The 21,771-nt window shown below is 34.2% G+C and overlaps 1 protein-coding gene across 4 annotated transcripts in view; it reads left to right on the forward strand.

Annotated features, from left to right (window-relative positions):
• LOC128867415 (protein FAM13A) overlaps positions 1-21,771 on the forward strand; it is a 211,410-nt gene that overhangs the window by 94,416 nt on the left and 95,223 nt on the right. For all 4 annotated transcript variants that reach the window (XM_054108602.1, XM_054108603.1, XM_054108605.1 and 1 more), the window contains one exon: positions 6,040-8,544. The gene's annotated coding sequence lies outside the window, so the exon portion shown is untranslated. The remainder of the gene's footprint in view (positions 1-6,039; positions 8,545-21,771) is intronic.

Here is a 21,771-nt window from a genome sequence, read left to right on the forward strand (position 1 = left end):
AATATTTTTTTTTTATTTATATTTTTTTTAAATCTAATTTATTATAACTTAATTTACATATTTTAGTGTTTTTATTATGCTTATATTTTATTATATTCTACTTTATCTGAATTTGTTTTATTTAATTTATATCATTTATTTTATTATATTATATTGTATATTAGTATTTTTTTTTTTTTTTGAAAAAGTTTTTTCTAATAGGGGTCGCACGGCGTACGCGCCAATTATTTATTTTATTTTTAATTTTATTTTTTGTTTAACTTATTGCTTTGTTTTTTTTATTTTTGTTTGTTTATTTCTCTATATTTTATACAATATTATTTACATTTTTAAATTTATTTTATTTCATTGTATTGTATTTAACTGTGCGTTAATTTAATAATTTAATTTAATTATTTATGTTACGTGGCGGCCGCCATTATATACACTACCGGTCAAAAGTTTGGGTTCACTTGAAAAATTGTAAAAAAATTTCAAATAATCATGATTTTCTTCGTCAAAGATTTTTTAATATTGTTATTTTACAGAAAGTAATTGTGTTTAATACAAAATATATTAACTTTTAAAGAAACCCGCAAGTATTTGTTCATATTTTCGTTTCCTCGAAATATCCGCCTTTGGCTCGTATTACAGCATCGCATATTCTGGGCCTCCTATCAACTAATTAACGCAAAGATTCTGCTGTTATTTGATTCCAGCAATTTTGTAGAAATGTCGAAAGTTGTTTTGTATTAGTAGGTTGCAATATTCTTACTTCTCTGACCAACTCGTCCCACAGGAACTCCATCGGGTTACAATCCGGCGACTAAGGATGCCATTCCATATATTTGAGTTGTTTTTGATTTTCTTTGGATGCAATGTAATCCTGGCAAAATTTTGAAGGGTGCTTAGGATCGTTATCCTGCTGGAAAACGAATCCGCTGCCCACAAGTCTTTTCCCACAAGGAAAAGCGTGCCGTTGAAGTATGCTGTGGTAGACTTTTTTGTCCATGATACCCTTAATTTGTACAATGTTTCCAACTTTTTCTCCGGCAAAGCATCCCCAGACTAACACTAACCCTCCACCATGCTTAACTGTGGGAACAACACATTGGTTCATCATGCGTTCGCCGACAAACGGCCAATATGTTGGCGGCGTCGTTTGTTGAAAATTTCAAATTTGGACTCGTCCGTGAACAAGACTTTAGAGCATTGTTCAGTTGTCCACTCTTTATGTTTTTTAGCCCAATTAAGTCTCTTTACTTTATTTTGCTTTCGAAGTAAAAGTTTTTTGGCGGCGACGCACCCTTTTAGGCCGTAGTTTCTTAGTCGTCGCTGTACCGTCGAAACAGATACTGGAGCCTCGCGCGAGGAATTGAGTTGTTCGCGAATTTCAGGGGCTGTTAGAAAACGATTGTTTTTGCTTACAACACATATGAACTTATCCTCTCCATTTGACGAAGTTTTAGGCTTCCCAGAACGATGACGACTCTGATTGCACCCAGTATCGCTCTTTCTTTTTAACGTTCTCATGACAGCATTTTGAGAGACATTACATTTCGAAGCAAATTTTCGCGTTGAAGAGCCTTCGCCATGTAGTGCTACAATGACTGCTCGTGTTTCTACACTAAGCTCTGCTTTCCGACCCATTTTAAATAATAAAACAAGAAATATGTAGTTTTATTTAAATTTTAATAATTAGAAGATAATTTTGGTATAACGTCGACTTGTATGTAAGTTTTTGTAAAACAGATATTTTTTGGAATACAAAAAATTGTAAGTAAACCAATTTTTGATAACAAAGATGGCACCAACAATTTGAAATATAACTCTTGAAGCGAGTTTTGCAGCAGTAAGATGTTACGCGTAATAGGCACTAGACGCATTGACAGAATGCAGCAAATCATAACCCGTTAATGCTTGATCTACGCGTCTCCCACAGTCACTTTGTAAACAATAACAATCTCCTAAACTCAAACTAGTAGCAGAACGCACGTTTTAAAAACAAAACCACTAATAAGCCGACTTTATTGTGTAAAATTCCAAAATAATGTAAGTGAACCCAAACTTTTGACCGGTAGTGTATATATTCTGTGCGGTTTAAATTATTCAAGTTTTTAAATTTAATTTAATTTGATGGAATGTAATATAATTTAATGTAATTTAGTTTAAACTTTTGATTTGGTTTCATTTTATTTTATTTTACTTATTTTTATTTTTATCTTTAATTAAATTTTTTTTTTTTCATTTTATTTCATTCACTTAAGTTAAATTATTTAAATTTTTTTTTATGGCGCTTATTTTTTTTAAAAACATTAGTGTAAGAAGATACTAAAGTAAGTAGAAAATTTGAATGAACTGGTATGTATATAATTTATAACAAAGAAAATAGTTCTTTTGTTCTTTTAGTCAATTTTATTTATAGAAACAAAAAAACAGAATTTTGTCAAAGCTCCTTTGCCTGAAGGTTTTTTCTTGTTTAACCCTAGACCGTCACCATTTCTCTAAAAGGCGACGCGCGTTCTTATTTTAGACCTTTCTCATGTTTTCATCGTCTGTTTTGCTTTAAGCTTTATATTATAAAAGCGATGAAATGATACGTGTTTCTTTTAACTTTGATTAAAAAGTAACTGAACATGAAAGTAAAATCCACCTCGATTAGGATCCTCTTAATATGAATTTGAAAAGGTCATCCTCAAAACGACCTTGATATACAAAAAATAAGCATATCGTTCCAGGGTTAAACAATCGGAATACAATTGACGACCTGCAAAGCGTTGTTATATTCCTAATACTATAGAAAGGGGCAACCAAGTCAATGTAGAGCTTGATAAGGCTTTATGTAGTGGCAAGTCGGCAAAGAAAGTTGCAGTTTCCAACATTAAGATAGACAGAAATCTCTGTGTGTTCTGTGGATTTTCAAGATGCATAAAAGTGTGGTCAGATATAGTGACGTGAAACTTGTCTTGAGTTATAATTGTGAAATCATAGGTCATATCATATTTAGACTATTAATTGAATTGAATTAAATAAATAAATATCACTTTGGAATTTCTTGTGTGGGCACAACTGAGATAAATACACATAGTAAATATGTCTTCATAGAAACGAAAGCAGTAAGCTGTCAAAGCATTTGTATGCATCAGAACAACTAAAAAACTTAATTGTTTCTTCAGAAAAACTAACCACAACCTCATCGCATCGCTTCGAAAACAACTAATAATTGGTTGAATACATTTCATTAAGCTTCCTACTATTCGTCAGCTATGGCTTCAATAGCTCAGAATACATTAGTTCAACTTGATTGTAACAAATGCAGAGCTTACCCTTTGAGCTGTGCTTATTTGACTTCGGTGCTGATGCAGACATCGATAACATCTGACCAGTCGATAACTAACCAGACCTAGCGTAGTACTTTTTACCTCAATATTTTTCATTCTCTGTTACATTCTGATGCAAAAACTCTTTCACTTCCTGGCAGATAAACGGAAATTCGAATACTGGCCAACTTCTTTCAACGTTCATTGGCCTTAATAGTTGCGATTGCAGTTGCTTCGAAATGGCTTGGAGGGTCATATTGTGGAAGAATTTGCAAGTTATTTTTATATTTGACATCTTAGAACATTTTTTTTTTGTTTTCTTATTCAATATTTAGTACCAGCACAGTTCATTAGTGAGTAGTGATTTTTCATATTTTATGAGCGATATAAAAATCATATTCAAATTCATATGTGATTTCCATACAAAATTGAAATGTGTCAAGTACTAAAGCGCAGGTGAAGTTTTTATTTTTGTTTGTTTTTATACCATATAACACCCAACTGAATTTTGTCAAAGACGCTATTTATTTGTATTGGACAAACAAAAAAGAAATAAATTACGGAAATAATACTCATGAGGCAAATAAAAAGGAAATTAATGAAAAAGGTAAATAAAAGTGATTTCAGTTGGCCAATCAGACATGTCAAATGCATTTGCATGTATGTATATAAATCAAGCGAATATAAAATTAGTTATTCACACTTTGCTTTTAAATGAAGTCATACCTTAGAATATTATAAAGTAATGACAGAACTGGTTTCTGAACTGAGCTGGTATATGTCTACATAGATAATTCTAAAAAAGAAAAAGAAGAACAAAAACCGGTTTGGATTTGTTACCAAAATTTAATATTTGTTATTTATAGTCCAGATTTGTAAAATTCATTCTCAGAAGTCTTGCCCAGATAAATTTATTGTCCAACACAGAACCAATTTAAAATGATTGTTGTTATTGTAGCAGCATAAACATTACCCATAAATATACGGGGAATGCTGGTAAAGTGACAGTCCATGGCCGGATATAACTCCGGGTCGTTACGGTTATGTAGAACCGACTGTCGTGGGAACGTTAAAAAAACGATGGTTGAAGGCTTTGGGTGCTGGGCAAGTAATATGTTTCGATTTTGAGTGGAAGTGAAATAGCAGTTCACAAAAGAAAGAAGTTGTCAGCAACAGTGGGAAGGCGATGAAGAAAACCTTTCCTTTTTTGCCGCTGGAGTAGTTTTTCACAGGCGAAAAAGAAAAAAACACCGTTCACATCCATTGGTTTTAACTCATAAGGAACCCAAGTTCCTGGTTTCTGAATCATTCCCAAAGCATGAAATCGCTTGGAAATAGAGGGGCGGGTAACTCCTAATACTGAAGCAAGCTCTTCTTGCGTTTGACACGGATCCTCATTGAGCAATGCCTCCAATTCAGCGTCTTCGAAGGTTTTTCGTGTTCCTTCAAGCGGACGGTCGGCAACATTAAAATCACCGTCTTTGAAGCGTCGGCACTAATCTCGGCGCGGTGTTTCATTTCAGACAGCATCTCCATAAATTTTTTGTGGCTCTCGATGCGATTCAGCCGCCGTTTTTTTCGAATGAAAGAAGAAAATCAACACTTCCTGCAAATGACGGTTAGTCGGCAAAAAATCAGACATTTTCACAAAACCAAAAGTATATGAGACCAAAACAAAAACACTAATTTGTCGAAGCACTTTGTTTACCATATGTTTAAGCTTGGTTTATGACGTTTAGGTTATGTTAGAATCGACTAGCGCACACTGCTGGCGGCATCTATTGACAAACAGCGGAAACTTAGTTGCGCACCTAATACTTTTGATGTTGATTCTCAATTATAAGAGTTAGATTAGGCCTTCATAACTTTTCAAAGTCATTAAATAAGTCCAGGGTGTAGTGTTTGAGGTGCCATAGAATGGATCGGAAAACTACGAATTTCCTATGTCCAGTAACGCCCAGTTCTGATACCAGTTCTAATACAAGACAGTTGTTAATAGTAATCACTTCAAATTTTCGCCAGATAATATTAGAATTGAATGAGCTACAAAACTGAATAACCGAAAAAATGCTAGAAAAAAATCATACAATTTTTTCACGTTTTTATGAAATTTTATTAATTTTTAAAAAGTTTTTGAAAAGCTATTAGTAAAGATGACAAAAAAAAAATTGTACGATTTTCACTGAAATCCACTGTAAATGTGTGTGCTGCACAACTGTTTCCATAGTTAAACGTGTTGTTTGTGTGTCACGATTTCTAGTACTGCTTTCATAGTTTAAAAAAACCTATTTTTGTTTTTTAGGTCATCCCTAATGCTGATTTAAATACATTTTATTGACAGCCAATAAAAAATCTGATAAAATATTTTAAGCTTTTGACAATTTCTCTTATTCATATGCAGAAGTATGAGTAAAGACACACTTTTTAAAAAATATCATTTATTTTGAGCTTTTGTAATCTATCGTTATGAGTGTATGAGTCATATGAGTAAGAATAAAATTTTTAGTACTGCTTCCAAAGCATAAAAACAACTATTTTAGATTTTTAGATCAACCTTATTGTGAATATACATACATACATTTTATTTACAGCTAATAAAAAATCTCATAAACTATTTTCAGCTTTTCAAAATTGCTGTTTTAAATGGATGTATTTTTAGTACCTTAGACAAAAAATATGTACGCAATTATATGATTATTAATTTTCTTTTTAATTATAATATTTTTTTTCTATCTTGCAGAAAACTCATATTTCCCGAGAAAAGTGGCAGTGGATGTTGCCAGAGAATTCACCGCATTTTTTGTGCTAAAAATTGCTCAATGAGCAATTGAACATTATCTAGAGACAAATCTCATCGATGCTAATATAAAGTACAATTAAAAAAGTTTGCAAAAAGAACTTCACAAGTGCCATAATCGCACACTTACACACTATCATCAATTGAGACAAACTCTAATTGTCTTGAAGCAATTCTCTACAGTCGCCGCATTGTGTGTGTAAAACCCAAAATTTAAACATTTAATATGTGTGTAAAAAACTATTGTAAAGTAGCGTAAATACACGCCACTAACACAGGAGACACCCAGACACACACCCCAAACCGTATACAACAAACCCCCCATGCTAAGATATCGGCTGGTGTCGACACATTTCCTCAAACAGCCGTAGATTGTGTACCGCCGCCAAGCCAATCAAGCAGAGACGAGTCCAGCCGAGTCGCGTCAGCGAACGTGAAACGAGTGTAACACAAAAATAACACCACCTACAAATACATAACAACAAGCATACCTACAAATAAAACATAAAAAAACAACCCTTACATACCCACACTGACATAAGCTTCGTAGGCTAGTACGTCTAGTGCCACAAGTGCGTGTGCGTGACTAGCGCAGTGAGAGAGTAAGTAGGCGTGAGCGAGCAGGCGAAAGTAGCAAGGAAGGCCAAATTTTGTGTGAGAGCGCAACATAAACAGGCGTGTGCTCGCGCAGAGTAGAACAAAGAGAGAGAGAAAGCGAGGAAGAGTTGGAGCGGTAGGTCAATTAGTAGGCATAACGCCTGAGAGCCTAAAAGTTGACTACATAGTAAAGAAGAAAAAAAAAACACAAAACACATTATTGTGGCCGGCGTATATTTGCAAATTTTTCCGTGGAAATTCGCCAGCGGCGTTTGCGATCGCAGGTAGATAGAGGAGGATTTCTATTGCATTTGCCGAACTGCATATCCGGATAATCCGACTACCAGTCAGCTTTATTTCTTGCTTACGACATCGCTTACTAGAGCGAAAGCAGCAACGTCGGCGACAGCACCGCCGTTTCGGGTACAAAAGAGTCGTTTAATCAATAAAACGCTGCGCCGTTAGCCACAAGCTAGACATTTTGACTTGCAGCATTTAGCCGGCAACAACCATAAAACATTTGGAAGCGGATAGTGGATTCCTCAGCTGAAAACGCCCAAAACTCTAGTAGGAGACTTTGTCTGCTAATTGATTTGATAGTCGGTTGAAAAAAAAGCTTTCTTTGGACCATATCAGCTGTAGTCCTTGGAAATCACTAGTAAAGGCGATTTTTGAGTCAATCGTCAGCCACAGCAGCAGTAGCCACCCTCGTATTTGGTGCTTAAATCCTTTCAGAGGTTACACACGGGGTCGTGGTGACTTCTTCTCGACTGGCTCTGTAACTTTTGTCACAACGTATTCGCTAAAAGTTTTCCGTTTATTCGGTACGTACGACAACAATTTCAACAGCGAAAATGTGCAGAGATCGCGATATGATTTTGCCATAGATCAACGGAATCGCCAATATAAAGTAAAGAAAAAAATCAAGCTGAAGTAAACTGTGCGCTGAAAGGGTGGGAGTGAGTGAACTGATAGATACAGAAAAACAGAGAGAGATAGAGGGAAAGACGCTAAAGCGATTAGCAAAAAAACAAGCAAAGTGTGACAAAGTCAAAAAGGAAACCCTCGAAATAAAAATTTTCCATTTGTTAACTGCGGTCCCAGTAGATGTGCTTTAGATTATTTAACGAGTGCGTGCGATAACGATAAACGCCAAGCGTCAGTCAATAATCATCATATTGAGTTTCTTTGGGAAAAAAACAAATTATATTAAGTGCTTAAAAATCCGCTTGGAGAAGCGATACGCTTTTTAATAACTAAATAGTTAACAGCATCAAGTTAAAGTCTTGTTTTTATCGTTTGCTACAATCATCGACATCGATAATATCCACTCATCTTACATCTGTGTATATGTATATGTATTTTTGAAAGCTAACGGTTCATTGAATTATATCGTGCACTTTTCCGTAAAAGATTTAGCAATGTGACTGCTGAGCTTCGATTTTTTGTTCAACTACGCACTACAATCGGTTTATCGTTCGATCGGAATCGGTCGCGTGTTGTGAATTTTGCCAGTATCATCTACAAACAGCGTGTGCGTGAGCTAGTGAAGAACTGTTTAAGCGTATTAAAGTTTGCGTGTAGAACTTGTGAAGAGTGAGAGAAGAAATTGACAAAAGAAATCGATAATATTAAAAAGCAATAAAAATCGAAAGCATTTTGTGTTATATAGTTTGGGTATTTTGAGTTGTGGAAGAGTTAAAAAAAAAACGAATAAATAATTTATCTCACTCAACATTTTCGTTTGCTGGTGCCAAACGAAGAAACTGTAACAGGGCAAGGATTTAAGGAAAAAGCGGCAAGATTGAAGACTTTGCGAGGAACTTTTGGAAGTCTATTAAGGCTTGCGTTGTGAGTATAAACACATTTGTTACAATTAATTTTTGGATACAATATATAAACAGATGTACATACTATACTACTTATAAACAAAGTAAAATATTAATGAAAATAGCTTCATTGTGTTTCAAACTATTCTAATTTTTCAAATTATTCTGCATTCGCTTGAACCAATTTTGAAAGCACTTTGGTCACTCAGACAGGCTTAGAAGTGGATAACTCCAAAACGAGTTCTTTAAAGGCTTCAACAGCTTCTTCTGGTTTTGAAAAACGTTGACTCCGATTATTATTTGCTTTTAATGCTTGGATATAAAAAGATGCCAAAACATAATTAGGTGCCAAATAAAGGCTGTATGGTGCATGATCCATTAATTTGTTTTTTTGCAAGCTCAACAACTCCTTTGTATGAGACACGTATCGGTTGAGCCCGCATTGTCTTGGTGAAGAATAATTTGTCTTCGACGATTGGTTTCTTTACTATAATTCTCCGAAAACATCTGGCAAAAAAAAAATGATTGTGTACCACTAAGAATTGACTGTTTTAAGTTTCACCAGATTTTCCGAAAAAACAGGCACGATTTACTTTCCCATGCTTCTTCCACGAACCAATTTTGTTGGATTAAACCCATCTGTGAACGCCCATATTGACGATTGCTGATTTATTTCCGGCTCATAGGCATTGAACCAAGATTCTACGATGCTATAGATACCTAGCGGAAAAATAAGTACATTTCACGCTTTTCTATCTACGTTTCTGGCGCACAAAAAATAGACAGCTGCTAAAATTTGCCGATTACAAAATTGGTGGTAACGCGCAAAAGAGGTCTGGATTTTTTGTAAAGGAACTAATAAAGGTTTAGTTAATTTTTTAACTATTGACATATACAAATGAAAGAGGAATGTCAAGAGAATCCAAAAATTTATATTTGTTTCTAATTTTTGTTGGTCTTTTAATTTATCATGAGCTTTGTTCTGGAACTTTGCCCATTTAACAGAAAGTTGGAAAGAGTTCTATTTCAATGTACTTATGGAAGGAAATATTCCTTTAACATTTGTAAAGAACCTTACAGTGCGACCGTACACTGTTATTCGAGCTAGGTGTGATTCTCTCTCATAGAGCATTTTTGGATTGGAGTCTCTTCATATTCAACAATTTTGATTATTCATATTGTTTTGGCTGAAATTGGCTTCAATTGACATTTGTCATGGTTTTGTCCTCTTATATCATGCGAAGAATTCTCTGCAAAAATTTCCAGCGGATCAACAAGTCTGCAGGGTAGTCTGCTTCAAGGCGTACCGCCAAAAGTGGCCCGTCGAAGTTCCCACTAAGCCGAAATTACCGACTCCATTTACGTTTCTCATCATCCCACTTTTCTATTTTTACGAAATGTTTACTTGTGGTCACATAATTAAGTCACTTCATCTTTTCACAATATTAGCAATATTTTTCATCGAATTTTTTTATTAATTTTTTATAAAAAATAATTCATTGCATAACAAAAACCTTATAAATTAAAGTTCCAAACTTTGTACGAAATTCAGAAAAACTTAGCAAATCGAAAAAAATTATCAAGCAAAATTTTCAACCACAATATTTGATGCAGTTTTACTTTCGATTAAATTTTGGTATAATAAAGTGAAAGCTGGAATTCGTTAAAATCTTATAAAATAACAAAAATCTTCTAAATCAAAGTCCCAAAGTTTGTATAAAATTCACAAAAATTTAGCGAATCGCAAGAAATTATCAGCAACATATTCAAATTTTCAACCGTAATTTTTTGTAAACTTTTTACAACAATTTTAATACCGTATTTAGTAAAGTGAAAGCTGGAACTTGCTCAAAAATCGTGTTGATTTTTACAATTTTTTTGGTATATATTGTTAAGAAGAATTTGTCTCCATATACGGCATAAGTTCGGAAGACTTTTATGTGAAAAATTATGTGAATATTGTAAAAAAAATTAAGCGACTTTTTAATGTGACCACAAGTGCAAATTAATACTGTATTTGATCTGCCACCCTGTATCGATGTTTACCTTTTACATTTACCATTTTTTTCCATTTGATTGGATGATAAGCCTTGTACATACAGACTATGTAAGTTGAGTATTTAGATAGTACAGGGTTTTTTTTTTTGAGGTAGGCGCTGAAATGTCTGCAACCCTGAAAGTTTACGCCTTTGTGGTAAATAGTTAGTAAAAATAAACGTTTTATTATCTTATCAATGATAATATAACCAAAAATACCTCTTTACTTACTCGTGATTACAATAGATTTCTTTTAACCGAGGGTAAACGTAAAAGCGGTGCGTGCTGACTCCAGTGAAGCTGAAATTCATACGTAAATCGCGGCTATTTATCGTAATGACTACGAATTACACACATATATTAATAGTTAGCGGGAGTTAATGATGCAAATGATTATATAGGATGGATTGCTGTTGACTGGCTGGGGAGTCGTGCGTGCGGGCCATTGAAGTGTCATATTCAATACATAATGGCGTACTTGATGATATTTTCTAATAAAAAATAAACACCTCTAATTTGGGGGTGCATTTATATGCTCATACAAATACTGCCAGCGTCAAAAGAAACACATTTTTTCTGGTTTTGTTTTTTTGTACTAATGATTTAAATCATAAAAAAAATTGTTTAGTCATATTTAGAAGCGTCATACAACTCCTAGATAATTCCATGCAGATGTATAAAAGAAATCTATAATCTAAATTGTTTTAAGAAGCTCTCCGCAAGGTCTGCTGCCGTTGTGCGTTTTAAACGTATTTGAGAAGAATCCAGCTGAAGTAAACTACATTTCTGCTGCATCGCTAACACGATTTTTCAGTCGTTGTTCGTGACCTATAATAAAGTGCTTCGTCACTTCAGTTACAGTTGCTATGCCAAGATCAAGATGAAGGTCGTTATTCCTTATACTCGTATAGTATGGCGCGTTTACTATGCTCTGCAGGATTTTGTTTTGAAAAAAAAAAAAAAAAAAAAAAAGTGTACGCCATACTCGTGTGGGGACAAGTTTTGACTATTTATTAATTATTTTTTTACATTTCTTTTGAAAAATAAACATGTTTTGTTTTTAATGTTAGCTAAAAAAAAAACTAATTTTGAAAAAAAAAATAATAAACAAAAAATTAATGAAACAAAATGATGAAATTTGTTTTGATACAATATTGTTTTTATTAAAATATATTTTTTTTTTTATTAAAATTTCTTTTAGTAAAATTTTTTTTCATACAATTTTTTTTATAAATTTTTATATATCTGTTTTTTTTCATAATAATTAAAACCTTTCTTAATAATTAAAAAAAGTGAATTACAAAAAATTTGAATGAATTTGATTTTTTAAGTTACGACTTTTTTTCAGTGAACGAGTGATATGTATGGACATTAGGCCGGGCCGATTTGTGGGGAGGCAAAAAAATCGCCCATTGCTCTGTGAAAATCATATTCTAGAGATCAAAATAAGAAACTTTGCCGAAGGAACTATACCTCTAAAACGAATTCTGATGTCCCCCAATTTGGGTCGAACTTTTTAGTTTCTTTTCTCATGTAAAGGCCAAAAATGGTGATATTTTGAAATGATTGTATGGGGAACCCCCCAGGGGAGTTCCAGGGGGTGTGCCACTGGCATGGGTGGATAGGCCGTCCAAAGTTAGTGGGGGTCGGTCATACGTGTGGACTCGATTGGAGCACTCTAAATGGGTCAAAGTGGTATTTTTCGTTCGACCCAAATTGGGGGACATCAGAATTCGTTTTAGAGGTATGGTTCCTTCGGCAAAGTTTCTTATTTTGATCCTTAGAATACGATTTTCACAGAGCAATGAGCGATTTTTAAATCGACCCGCCCTAATGTACATATATTTCGAAAAGTTTAATTCGAACTCCAGTTAGTACTTCAGTAGTGTTACTTTTTTTATAAATTTGTTTTTTTTCATTATTAAGAAAGTCGAAATAGAAACCCAAATTGCAATGAAAATCAAAAAAAAAGTATTTTAACTAAAATTTGTTTTTTATTTCCTTTTTTAATAATTAAAAAATGCATTTTTCTTAATAATTAAAAAATGGTAATTAAAGAAATTGAATGAATATAGATTTTTGAGTTACGACTTTTTTTCAGTGAACGAATTTCAAAAAGTTTAGCTCGATTATTCGAATTAGAGATTAGTATTTCAGAACTATTTTATCCAACTCATTGGTTTTGGGCAGAGTTGCCATATATTTTTACTAAATAACTTCCGTCATAACATAATAAACATCTGATGAGAAATATATTTTCTAGTAATGAAGTGTATAGGAGTCACGAACAATTTTTAGACGCAAAAATTTTCAACAGTGTTGCCAAATATTTTTTTTTTTTACCAAAATTTGTAAATCAAAGGGCCAAAGAAAAATCTTAAAATTTTGATGTTATGCGAAAGGCGTTGAAAAATATTGCCGATTTGACTTATATATGTATATACAAAATAATAATTTTCAACTGAAGATATTTGCTTACAAACAAAAGCTGAACAAGAGAAAGGAATACCAAAATGCTTGCTTTAGTTTGCTTTCATATACCTGCCTGCACTACTCCGAGCAGCCATTTTAGCCTTGGCAAGCGCATTTTTTTCGCTGTGAATTTTATTACGATATAAGTTAAAACTTTTCATGGCTGAAGGTAAATCGAAATCACCGATCTTCAAATGGTTTATTGCCCCAATTTCGGCTCGTTATCGTCAATAATCACTTGTCGAATATATTTACCAACTATTAACATACAATAAAAAAATATGCGCTTGATTATTTTTTATTTATACCAGTATACCACGCAATTAGCGGAACAAGTAATTACCATATGCTTAGGTATGTAGTCATGTGTCTGCTGTGATGCTTGAAACATTAATGAGTCGCACCTTTATTTAACTTTGCAAATAAAAATGAAAGAGATATATTAGTACTGTTACCACAGTTAGGTGTCAGAAAGGCTAGAGAATTATTTCCTGCATGCCAAATATCTACAACGGCAAGTTGCTGCCTTGATTGCTCAAATACACCTAGGAACTAGTAAGAAATTCTGCATCTCGCGCAGTGATAGGTCAGTTTAGGAAAAATCTTATCTGTTACAAGCCAAAACGTTAATGTTGTAAGGTACTAAATTGGTGTCATTAAACATTTCTGTGCATCTAAAAAAACAACAACAAGAAGAAATAAATAAAATAAAAATTACGAAACCAAGGTTTTGTTTATCAAAACAGTTTTCTCTACTTAAATATTTTCCATATTTTTTGCCTAATAACTGGAGCAATACTGGCTTATTATTTTGATATTGCTTGAAGCAATAGCAGAAGAATGTTAAAATTGGAACTTGTGAAATATTTTTTTTTGTTTTTAATCGTTTAGAAACAAAAAATTTATTTGAACAAATTTGAGTAATATTTTACGTCTAATACATTTTTTGTTTTATGAAATCGTTGTTAATGAATGCTGTTTATTTATTTTGTTGTTCCAATTATTTTTTTGTTGATAAACAAAAACTTTTAGAAGTCCGTGTAAAAGTGTGAAGAAGAACAACTAAAACCACCCAAATAAAGGGACAAAAAAGCATTTCTTTTGAATAACTTTTCTTTCTTAAGCAACGCAAAAACAAAAAAACTGAATTAAAAAGTCTATTTAAAGTAAAAAAAAATGTATCGAAAATAATTACGAGTATAAGTTAATGAAGCGGCCGCCGTAGCCGAATGGGTTGACATGTGACTACCATTCGGTTGTGCCCGGGCTCGACAGTTCAAGCCTGAAACACCAAATGGCAGACAAAGCTTTGTTCGTATTTTTAACATGAACCTGACGCTAAGCGTCAAAGTGCCGAATGGAAGGCCCCAGACGAGCCACCATCCAAAACATCGCGTTTGGAGAAGTCAAAAAAAGACTTGAGTCGATGCTCCTCTCTTTTTACGATTCCGAGGTAATTGTCCACAAGGAGTTCGTACCAATGGGCCAAACCGTCGAATTCGCTCTGAATACCGCAAAGGAGGAAGCTGGCGCTTATTGCATGATAATGCACCATCTCATCAATCCACTCTTGTGACTGATTTTTTGCCTAAAAATCAAATTCTCACCATCAGTCACTCACCATATTCGCTTGATATGGCTCCCTCTACCTATTCGGAAAATTGCATTTGGCCATGAAGGGAAAACGTTTTGCGTCCGTAGAGATCAACCAAAAGTGTTGTACCGGCATCCTGAAGGACATTCCGGTCAATGATCTGAAACACTCTTTCGAAAAGCTTTTAGATCGCGCAAAATAGTGTACGAGTATCGAGGCCAGAGGGGACTAGTTTGAATAAATAAACGCAAAGTTATTAGAGCAAAGCTCCTGTCGTTTCTATTTTAGCTGAGTCTTGTTTATTTTGAACTTCACCTTGTATTACACCCTTTCTTGATTGTTGTTTGGTTTACACCATTTATTGTGCGTTTGTTCAAGCTCCTCCTCCAATTTATCATGTGCGTGTTTGCAGATGTTTTTGTTTTTTAAAAAAAAACTTTTTCGCGCCAGAAATATAAATGAAGGTTTGCTATTGTCTGCCGCGGGGTCTGAGACCACTTTAAGTTGCGGAACATATTTGATATCTCAGATGAAACGATCTTGCGATTTCGCAAGCCTTAAAAAGGAGTAAACATTGAATCAATCTGGAAAATGTTCAGACACGAAGTTTAAAAAAATATATAATAGATATCTAAGTCTTTGGCCCCATTCATGATTAGCCATTGTCAAAACCTTTTAATCTTTTATTGTTGTACAATGTAATATTTGAGTGCATAAGTAAGTGGAGATTGGAAAAGATCAGGTGGAGAAGGACTTGGCTTCACTTGGTGTATCCAACTGGCGCCGGTTAGCACGAGAAAGAAACGACTGGCGCGCTTTGTTAAACTCGGCCAAAATCGCGTAAGCGATTTATAGCGCCAATTAAGAAGAAGAAGAAGTAAGTGGAGATACTTTGAATACGTGTTGATGTTTTCAAAACGTGAGAATATGTCAATGGAAAATTCATTGTAAACTTTTCTAAGATTTGTTTTTTGTTTAAGAATTATCAGAATATTCTATGGAACAGTAAAACAAGCTTTTACAAAAAGTAAACATTTTTTATTTAAACATTAAAAAAAAAATTTTTAATAATAAAATTTTTTTTCTTTTCTTTTGCTGTTAGCTTATTCACGCAGCTCAATTTAGCTTTTCTATATGCGCTGCGAAATTTAGTCATAATGGTAAATCCTTTTTCTGCTTTTTTATTGTTTATTTTACAACTTGGCGCAAAATTAATCACCCAATTTTGTTTTTGCATAATTTTTTTAATATAAAAAAAAGCGAAAAAACTATTTTGAGTGTTGAAAATCTCTATTGTGACTTTTAAGCGCGTCATTGTCTAACCGTTTGTATACGGCAGCTGCCTGCAGTAACAAGTGGCATATAAAGGGTGGTTAAGTTTCAAGGGCCGACGTTGATTTTGAAAAAAATACAATTTTTTTAAGAAATTATTGTCATTTATCTTTATTATGATAATATTGGTGTGACTCAATTACGTATAGAACAAAATAACGGCCAAATGTCCGCCGCGGCCTCGGCGACACACCTCCATCCGGTGGTCCAAATTTTCGATGACGCTAAGGCATAATTGAGGTGCTGTGCCGTTAATGTGCCGAATTATCTCATCCTTTAGCTCTTGAATTGTTGCTGGCTTATCGACGTACACCTTTTCTTTCAAGCAACCCCAAAGAAAGAAGTCCAATGGTGTCAAATCACATGATCTTGGCGGCCAATTGACATCACCGCGACGTGAGATTATTCGGTCATCAAATTTTTCGCGCAAAAGAGCCATTGCTTTAGCTGTGTGACAAGCGGCACCGCCCTGTTGAAACCACATATCGTCCACATCCATATCTTCCAATTCGGACCATAATTCGTTATTCTCACGATAACGAACACTATTCACAGTAACTGCCTGACCGGCCTTATTTTGGAAAAAATACTGCCCAATGATGCCGCCGGCCCATAAACCGCACCAAACAGTCACTCTTTGTGGGTGCATTGGTTTTTCGGCAATCACTCTTGGATTATCATTCGCCCAAATGCGGCAATTCTGCTTATTGACGAATCCACTGAGGTGAAAATGTGTCTCATCACTGAAATCACGAAGTGCGCGATATGCATTTGGATTTGAACTCCCGTTTTCATAATCAGCCTGAATAACTTTAACGTGTTGCTCGATTGCGTATCCTAATTGTTTGTTTGTTTGCTGCATGTGTCATATATAGTTACTGTTGGTCCTCAATTATTATGGATGCACATATATGTATACAATTTAGATGGTTCATCTTTTCAAATTTATATGCATACATATTTATTTAAATTTTTTTCTCATAATCAGTTTAAGATTTATTTTCTAATATCTCATTTTAATTTTACAATTTTACCAAATTTTACAAAATAAAAACTTTAAAATATTGTACTGAGACTCCAAAACTGATACTTAACGGAAAATTACAAGCAAATTGTTGCTATTTATTTATGCAAGTGCATGTACATATGGACGTGTGTACTTGTATATATTTCATCTGAACACATGCGGCATTCTTGGAATGACATTTAAACTTAGTCACACTCACTGCAAGCTATTGTTTGCTTAATATCGTGGCACTGCCTTGACCATATTACAACAGTTTATGTGTATGTGCATATATTCCTATGTACTTACAATAAGTACAAGTGCACTGTGGAACTGTGGAAGCGCAAAATGCAGCGATAAAACCTTTTGTAACAGCGCGCAAAAACACTTGCGAAAAAATATGCATTTATATGAGTGTGCATGTATATGTGGAAGCATTTATACATACTCACATATGCATATATATATGAGTTCTTACATTTGTGCTTGTGTGTGCTCAAGTGTGAATTCAGCGATTTTTTATCGATGCATATAAGCCAAAGAGCAAACTGGCAGGTTTGTACATTAGGGTGCAAAAAAAAAGAAATATGCAGCAGAAACAAAGTTTAAAATTTAAAGCGCTCACCCTCTAGACGTTTTCTAAAAACCTGTATTTTTTAAATTATGTTTTGAATTGCCTCAATAACCCTTTTATAAAGAAAAAAATCAGATTTAATATAAAATCCTGTAAAAAACCCGTTTTTTTAAAAGGATTTTCAAAAAATTCGGATTTATTATTATATAAAATACTGAAAAAAAGCATATTCCTATTGGGTTGTTCGGTTTCTATTCGAAAAATTATAGCCAATTATTTATTATCAACTAGTTTTGATAGGCGGCAACCCAGAACTGCATGAAATGTAGAAATAGGGAAACTATTAAAAATAGCTATTACTATTTCTTCTGCACTTTTGGCGTGAATTTCAATCAATAATCGGAATATACCGAAAGAAACGGTTTCTGGTGCAGAAGTTCCTGCCAAATCCACGAAACAATTTCTTCCCATATAAAAGGCATCTACAACTTCATGGGTTTGAGGCACCTCTAAATATTGGGTAGTCGAAAAAGTATTTTCGTATTTTGTCTATAGATGTCGTTGGAGTCATCTATCTCCAGTGCTACCAATCACATTGTGTCATATCATATGGTGTTAGAAAGGTTACATTTTAAGCTTCATTTAACAAAAAAAAAATTAAATTCGGAGAAGTTGAAAAAAAGTTATAGCTGTTCAAAAATGAGTGAAAATGATGAAGAAATTCGCTGTATTTTGAAATTTTTGTATAAAAAAGGTAAGAATGTCACGCAAGCCACCAATGAAATTTGGAAAGTTTACGGAGACGATGCTGTATCAGTTCGCGTAGCAGAACAATGGTTCGCTCGCTTCCGCTCTGGAAATTTCGATGTGAAAGATGCACCTCGCGCCGGTCGACCTATCGTTGAAAAAGTCGATGAAATTATGGAAAAGATTGACCAGGACCGTCACATAAGCTGCCATGACATCGCCAAGGCACTAAACATTCATCATCAAACGGTTTTGAACCATTTAAAGAAGGCTGGTTACAAAAAGAAGCTCGATGTTTGGGTACCACATGAATTGTCTGTGAAAAATTTAATGGACCGAATTAACATCTGCGATTCTTTGCTGAAACGAAATGAAATTGAACCAGTTCTGAAGCGAATGGTAACAGGAGATGAGAAGTGGATCAAATACGACAATAATGTGCGAAAAAGATCATGGTGCAAGGGTGGTGAAGCTCAACAAATGGTCGCAAAGCCAGGATTGACGACTCGAAAGGTTATGCTGTGTGTTTGGTGGATCGGAAAGGAATCATCCACTATGAGCTGTTCCAGCCTGCTCGAACGATTGATTCTACACTTTACTGTCAACAACTGATGAGATTGAAGCAAGCAATCGAAAAAAACTGCCAGAACTGATCAGCAGAAATGGCGTCGTCTTCCATCAGGACAACGCTAGGCCACACACATCTGTGATGACTCGGCAAAAACTGGGAGAGCTTGGCTCGGAAGTTTTGATGCATCCACCATTATAGCCCTGACCTTACACCATCGGACTACCATTTGTTTCGGTCAATGCAGAACTCCCTTAATGGAGTAAAGTTGGCTTCAAGAGAAGCCTGTGAAAATTACTTGTCGCAGTTTTTCGCCGAGAAACCACAAAAGTTTTACACTGATGGAATAATGTCTCTAGAAGAAAAATGGCAAAAGGTGGTCGCCCAAAATGGTACATATTTGGTTTAATAAAGTTCATTATAAATGTAAAAAAAATGAGTTGAAGTTTGATTAGAAATACGAAAAGACTTTTTCGACTACCCAATATGATTTTAAACATTTTTTTTCGTTTTAGAAAAATTTTGGGTGGTAGAGCCGCCCTAATGTATATTGGGAACAGTTTTGTCTTAATATTTTTTTCAGTGCTCTTATATTATATATTATATAAATATTTTTTTGTGAAAATCAACGCGATTTTTGAGGCATTTCAAATCTTCACCAAAATTTATTAGACTCTTAAACTGCATACGCTGAGCTCCTCCTCCTATTTGTGGGGTGTGACTTGATGTTTTTCCCTAAATGGAGCGACCTACAGTTTCAAGCCGATTCTGAACGGCAAATCGTTTTTTATGAGGAGCTTTTTCAACGCAGGGTTATTCTGTTTAAAAAGTTGAAAATTTTGATGAAAATCTTTAATTTTGCGGAATTTCTTCCACAGCTTGGAGCTTTGATTCCTATGTTTCTTTGTAGAAAACTAACTTAAATTTATATAAAAAAAAAGCTAAATGTGAAAAAGTAAATCACAGCAGCTGCAGGTGCATGGATTTTTTTTGTTGATGCTGTATTTGACATTTCAAACTTTTTTGTTTGTGCCTCCTTGAAAACTAAATTGTTATTTGAAGCATTTTAAGTGGTATTTTGTTAAATTTGTTTTTTATGAAACTCAAGAAATGATACTGGTGCATCTAAGTATATAAAATAAATGACCCTTGGGCACAGTCGACAGCATACAATACCTCAGTTGAGTAACTGGGATATTATTGCCATTTATCAAACTTCGAAATATCTTTTCGCTGCGATGCGACCTGTAAAATGTTGTCAAATTGAAGTTCGAGAACTTTCATTCACATATTTTTTGACTTGATATAGCATTTCTGTTTTTTGCATTCCGAAATTTCTTAAACACCCAATTGAGTTATAGATCTGTCAAAGTCCATTTTGATACACCACTATGTAATCATTGCTTAAGCCCACTTATTCATCCTCTGGAAGTAGCTTCGATTGTATAGCACATTTTTAAAAAATTCTACATTCAGCGTCAAGGTTCATCTACGAGATTTGGATAGGAACTTAGGCAAAATCCTAATTTGCGCCCTCTGCGCAATGAAGTGCAAGCAATGAAGTTACAAGCTTCCGTAGGCTCCTACTAGCGCAGCTTAAAAGTGCTCTCCCTGCACTATTGTATATGAGTAGTTTGTGGCAACCGAACCAGAGTAGGCTTCTGCCTGACTCCACCTGTGTTCACAATAATAGCAACGCAAAATAATGCCAACTTTTAACCACTTATTTATTTTTTATTAAATTTAAAAATTTGTGTACTAAATATAATAAAAACCATACCTAGCCAAAATTTTAAACTTTGTACCAAATTAAAAAAAAACCTCAACAAATTTTCATCAGAATCTGGGTATGCAGTTTTGTAGCATATACAATTTTGTTATAATATTGCGCCAGTTTTAAGAGGCTGAAAAATCGCTTTGATTTTTGATCATTTTTTTGGTTCGCGGTTTTGTGTGTTTTCTTCTATATAACAAAGTTTCGGGAGTTTTTTATAAGCAGAAAAGGCATGATAAAAAAGTGAAAAAATGGAAAAAATTAAATTAGTAATTAAAATTAATTGAAACTACGCAATATGTGCCGCTGTTATTTTGAATTTGTTACTACTCGTATCTTCATAGCTCCGGCATGTCGTAGTGCCTTGCCCTTCATCCATACACTCAATATGAAACAAAATGTGTGGTGAAAGAGAATAATTTAGTATCGAAATAGTTTTATACCCTATCAGGAATTAGAAAAGCGTGTTTGATGTCGCCGCTTTTATTTGCATTCTATTTAAATGGCATACATGAGGGAGATGGCCCATATATCGATGATATGAATATTAGAGTGCACTTATGTATATGCAGATGGCATAGTGATAATGGCAGATGAAGTTGACGTGTTACAAAGTATGATAAATAAGTGAGAGATTTACGGCAACAAGTGGAATGAAGGTGAATTTGGAAATCAGAAATCAGCAATAATGGTGTTTAGACAGTGCGGAAAATTATCGCGTCGGCAAAATTGGTAATTTAAGGGTGTAAATATAGCAACCCCAAATGAGTATTGCTATCTGGTATTAGTACTGAGCCCTAAAGAGAGCTTTCAAAAAACAGGCATTAGCAAAAATTAGCATAAATTCTGCTTGGACAAGCTTCTTTTCTAAAAAATATACAAAATCTCTGCTCAAAATGGCAAATGTTTCAAGCCACTCAAAGCTAAGGCGCTCAAGTATGAGGCTACACTCTATTTGAAGACGTAGACAACCTCCAACTTTAATTTGTTAAAATAATCGTAAGATTTCCAGAATACTCCCCTACTTATGCCATAATGTTCGAAACGAATATGAAACGTGGGCACATCTACACTCTTGCACGTCATCTAAATTATATACAAAGACTAATTTTTGAGTACAGCAACAAAAGCCTACCGCACATGTG

The sequence above is a fragment of the Anastrepha ludens genome, chromosome 6, assembly GCF_028408465.1.
Source record: "Anastrepha ludens isolate Willacy chromosome 6, idAnaLude1.1, whole genome shotgun sequence".
Taxonomy (NCBI): Eukaryota; Metazoa; Arthropoda; class Insecta; order Diptera; family Tephritidae; genus Anastrepha; species Anastrepha ludens.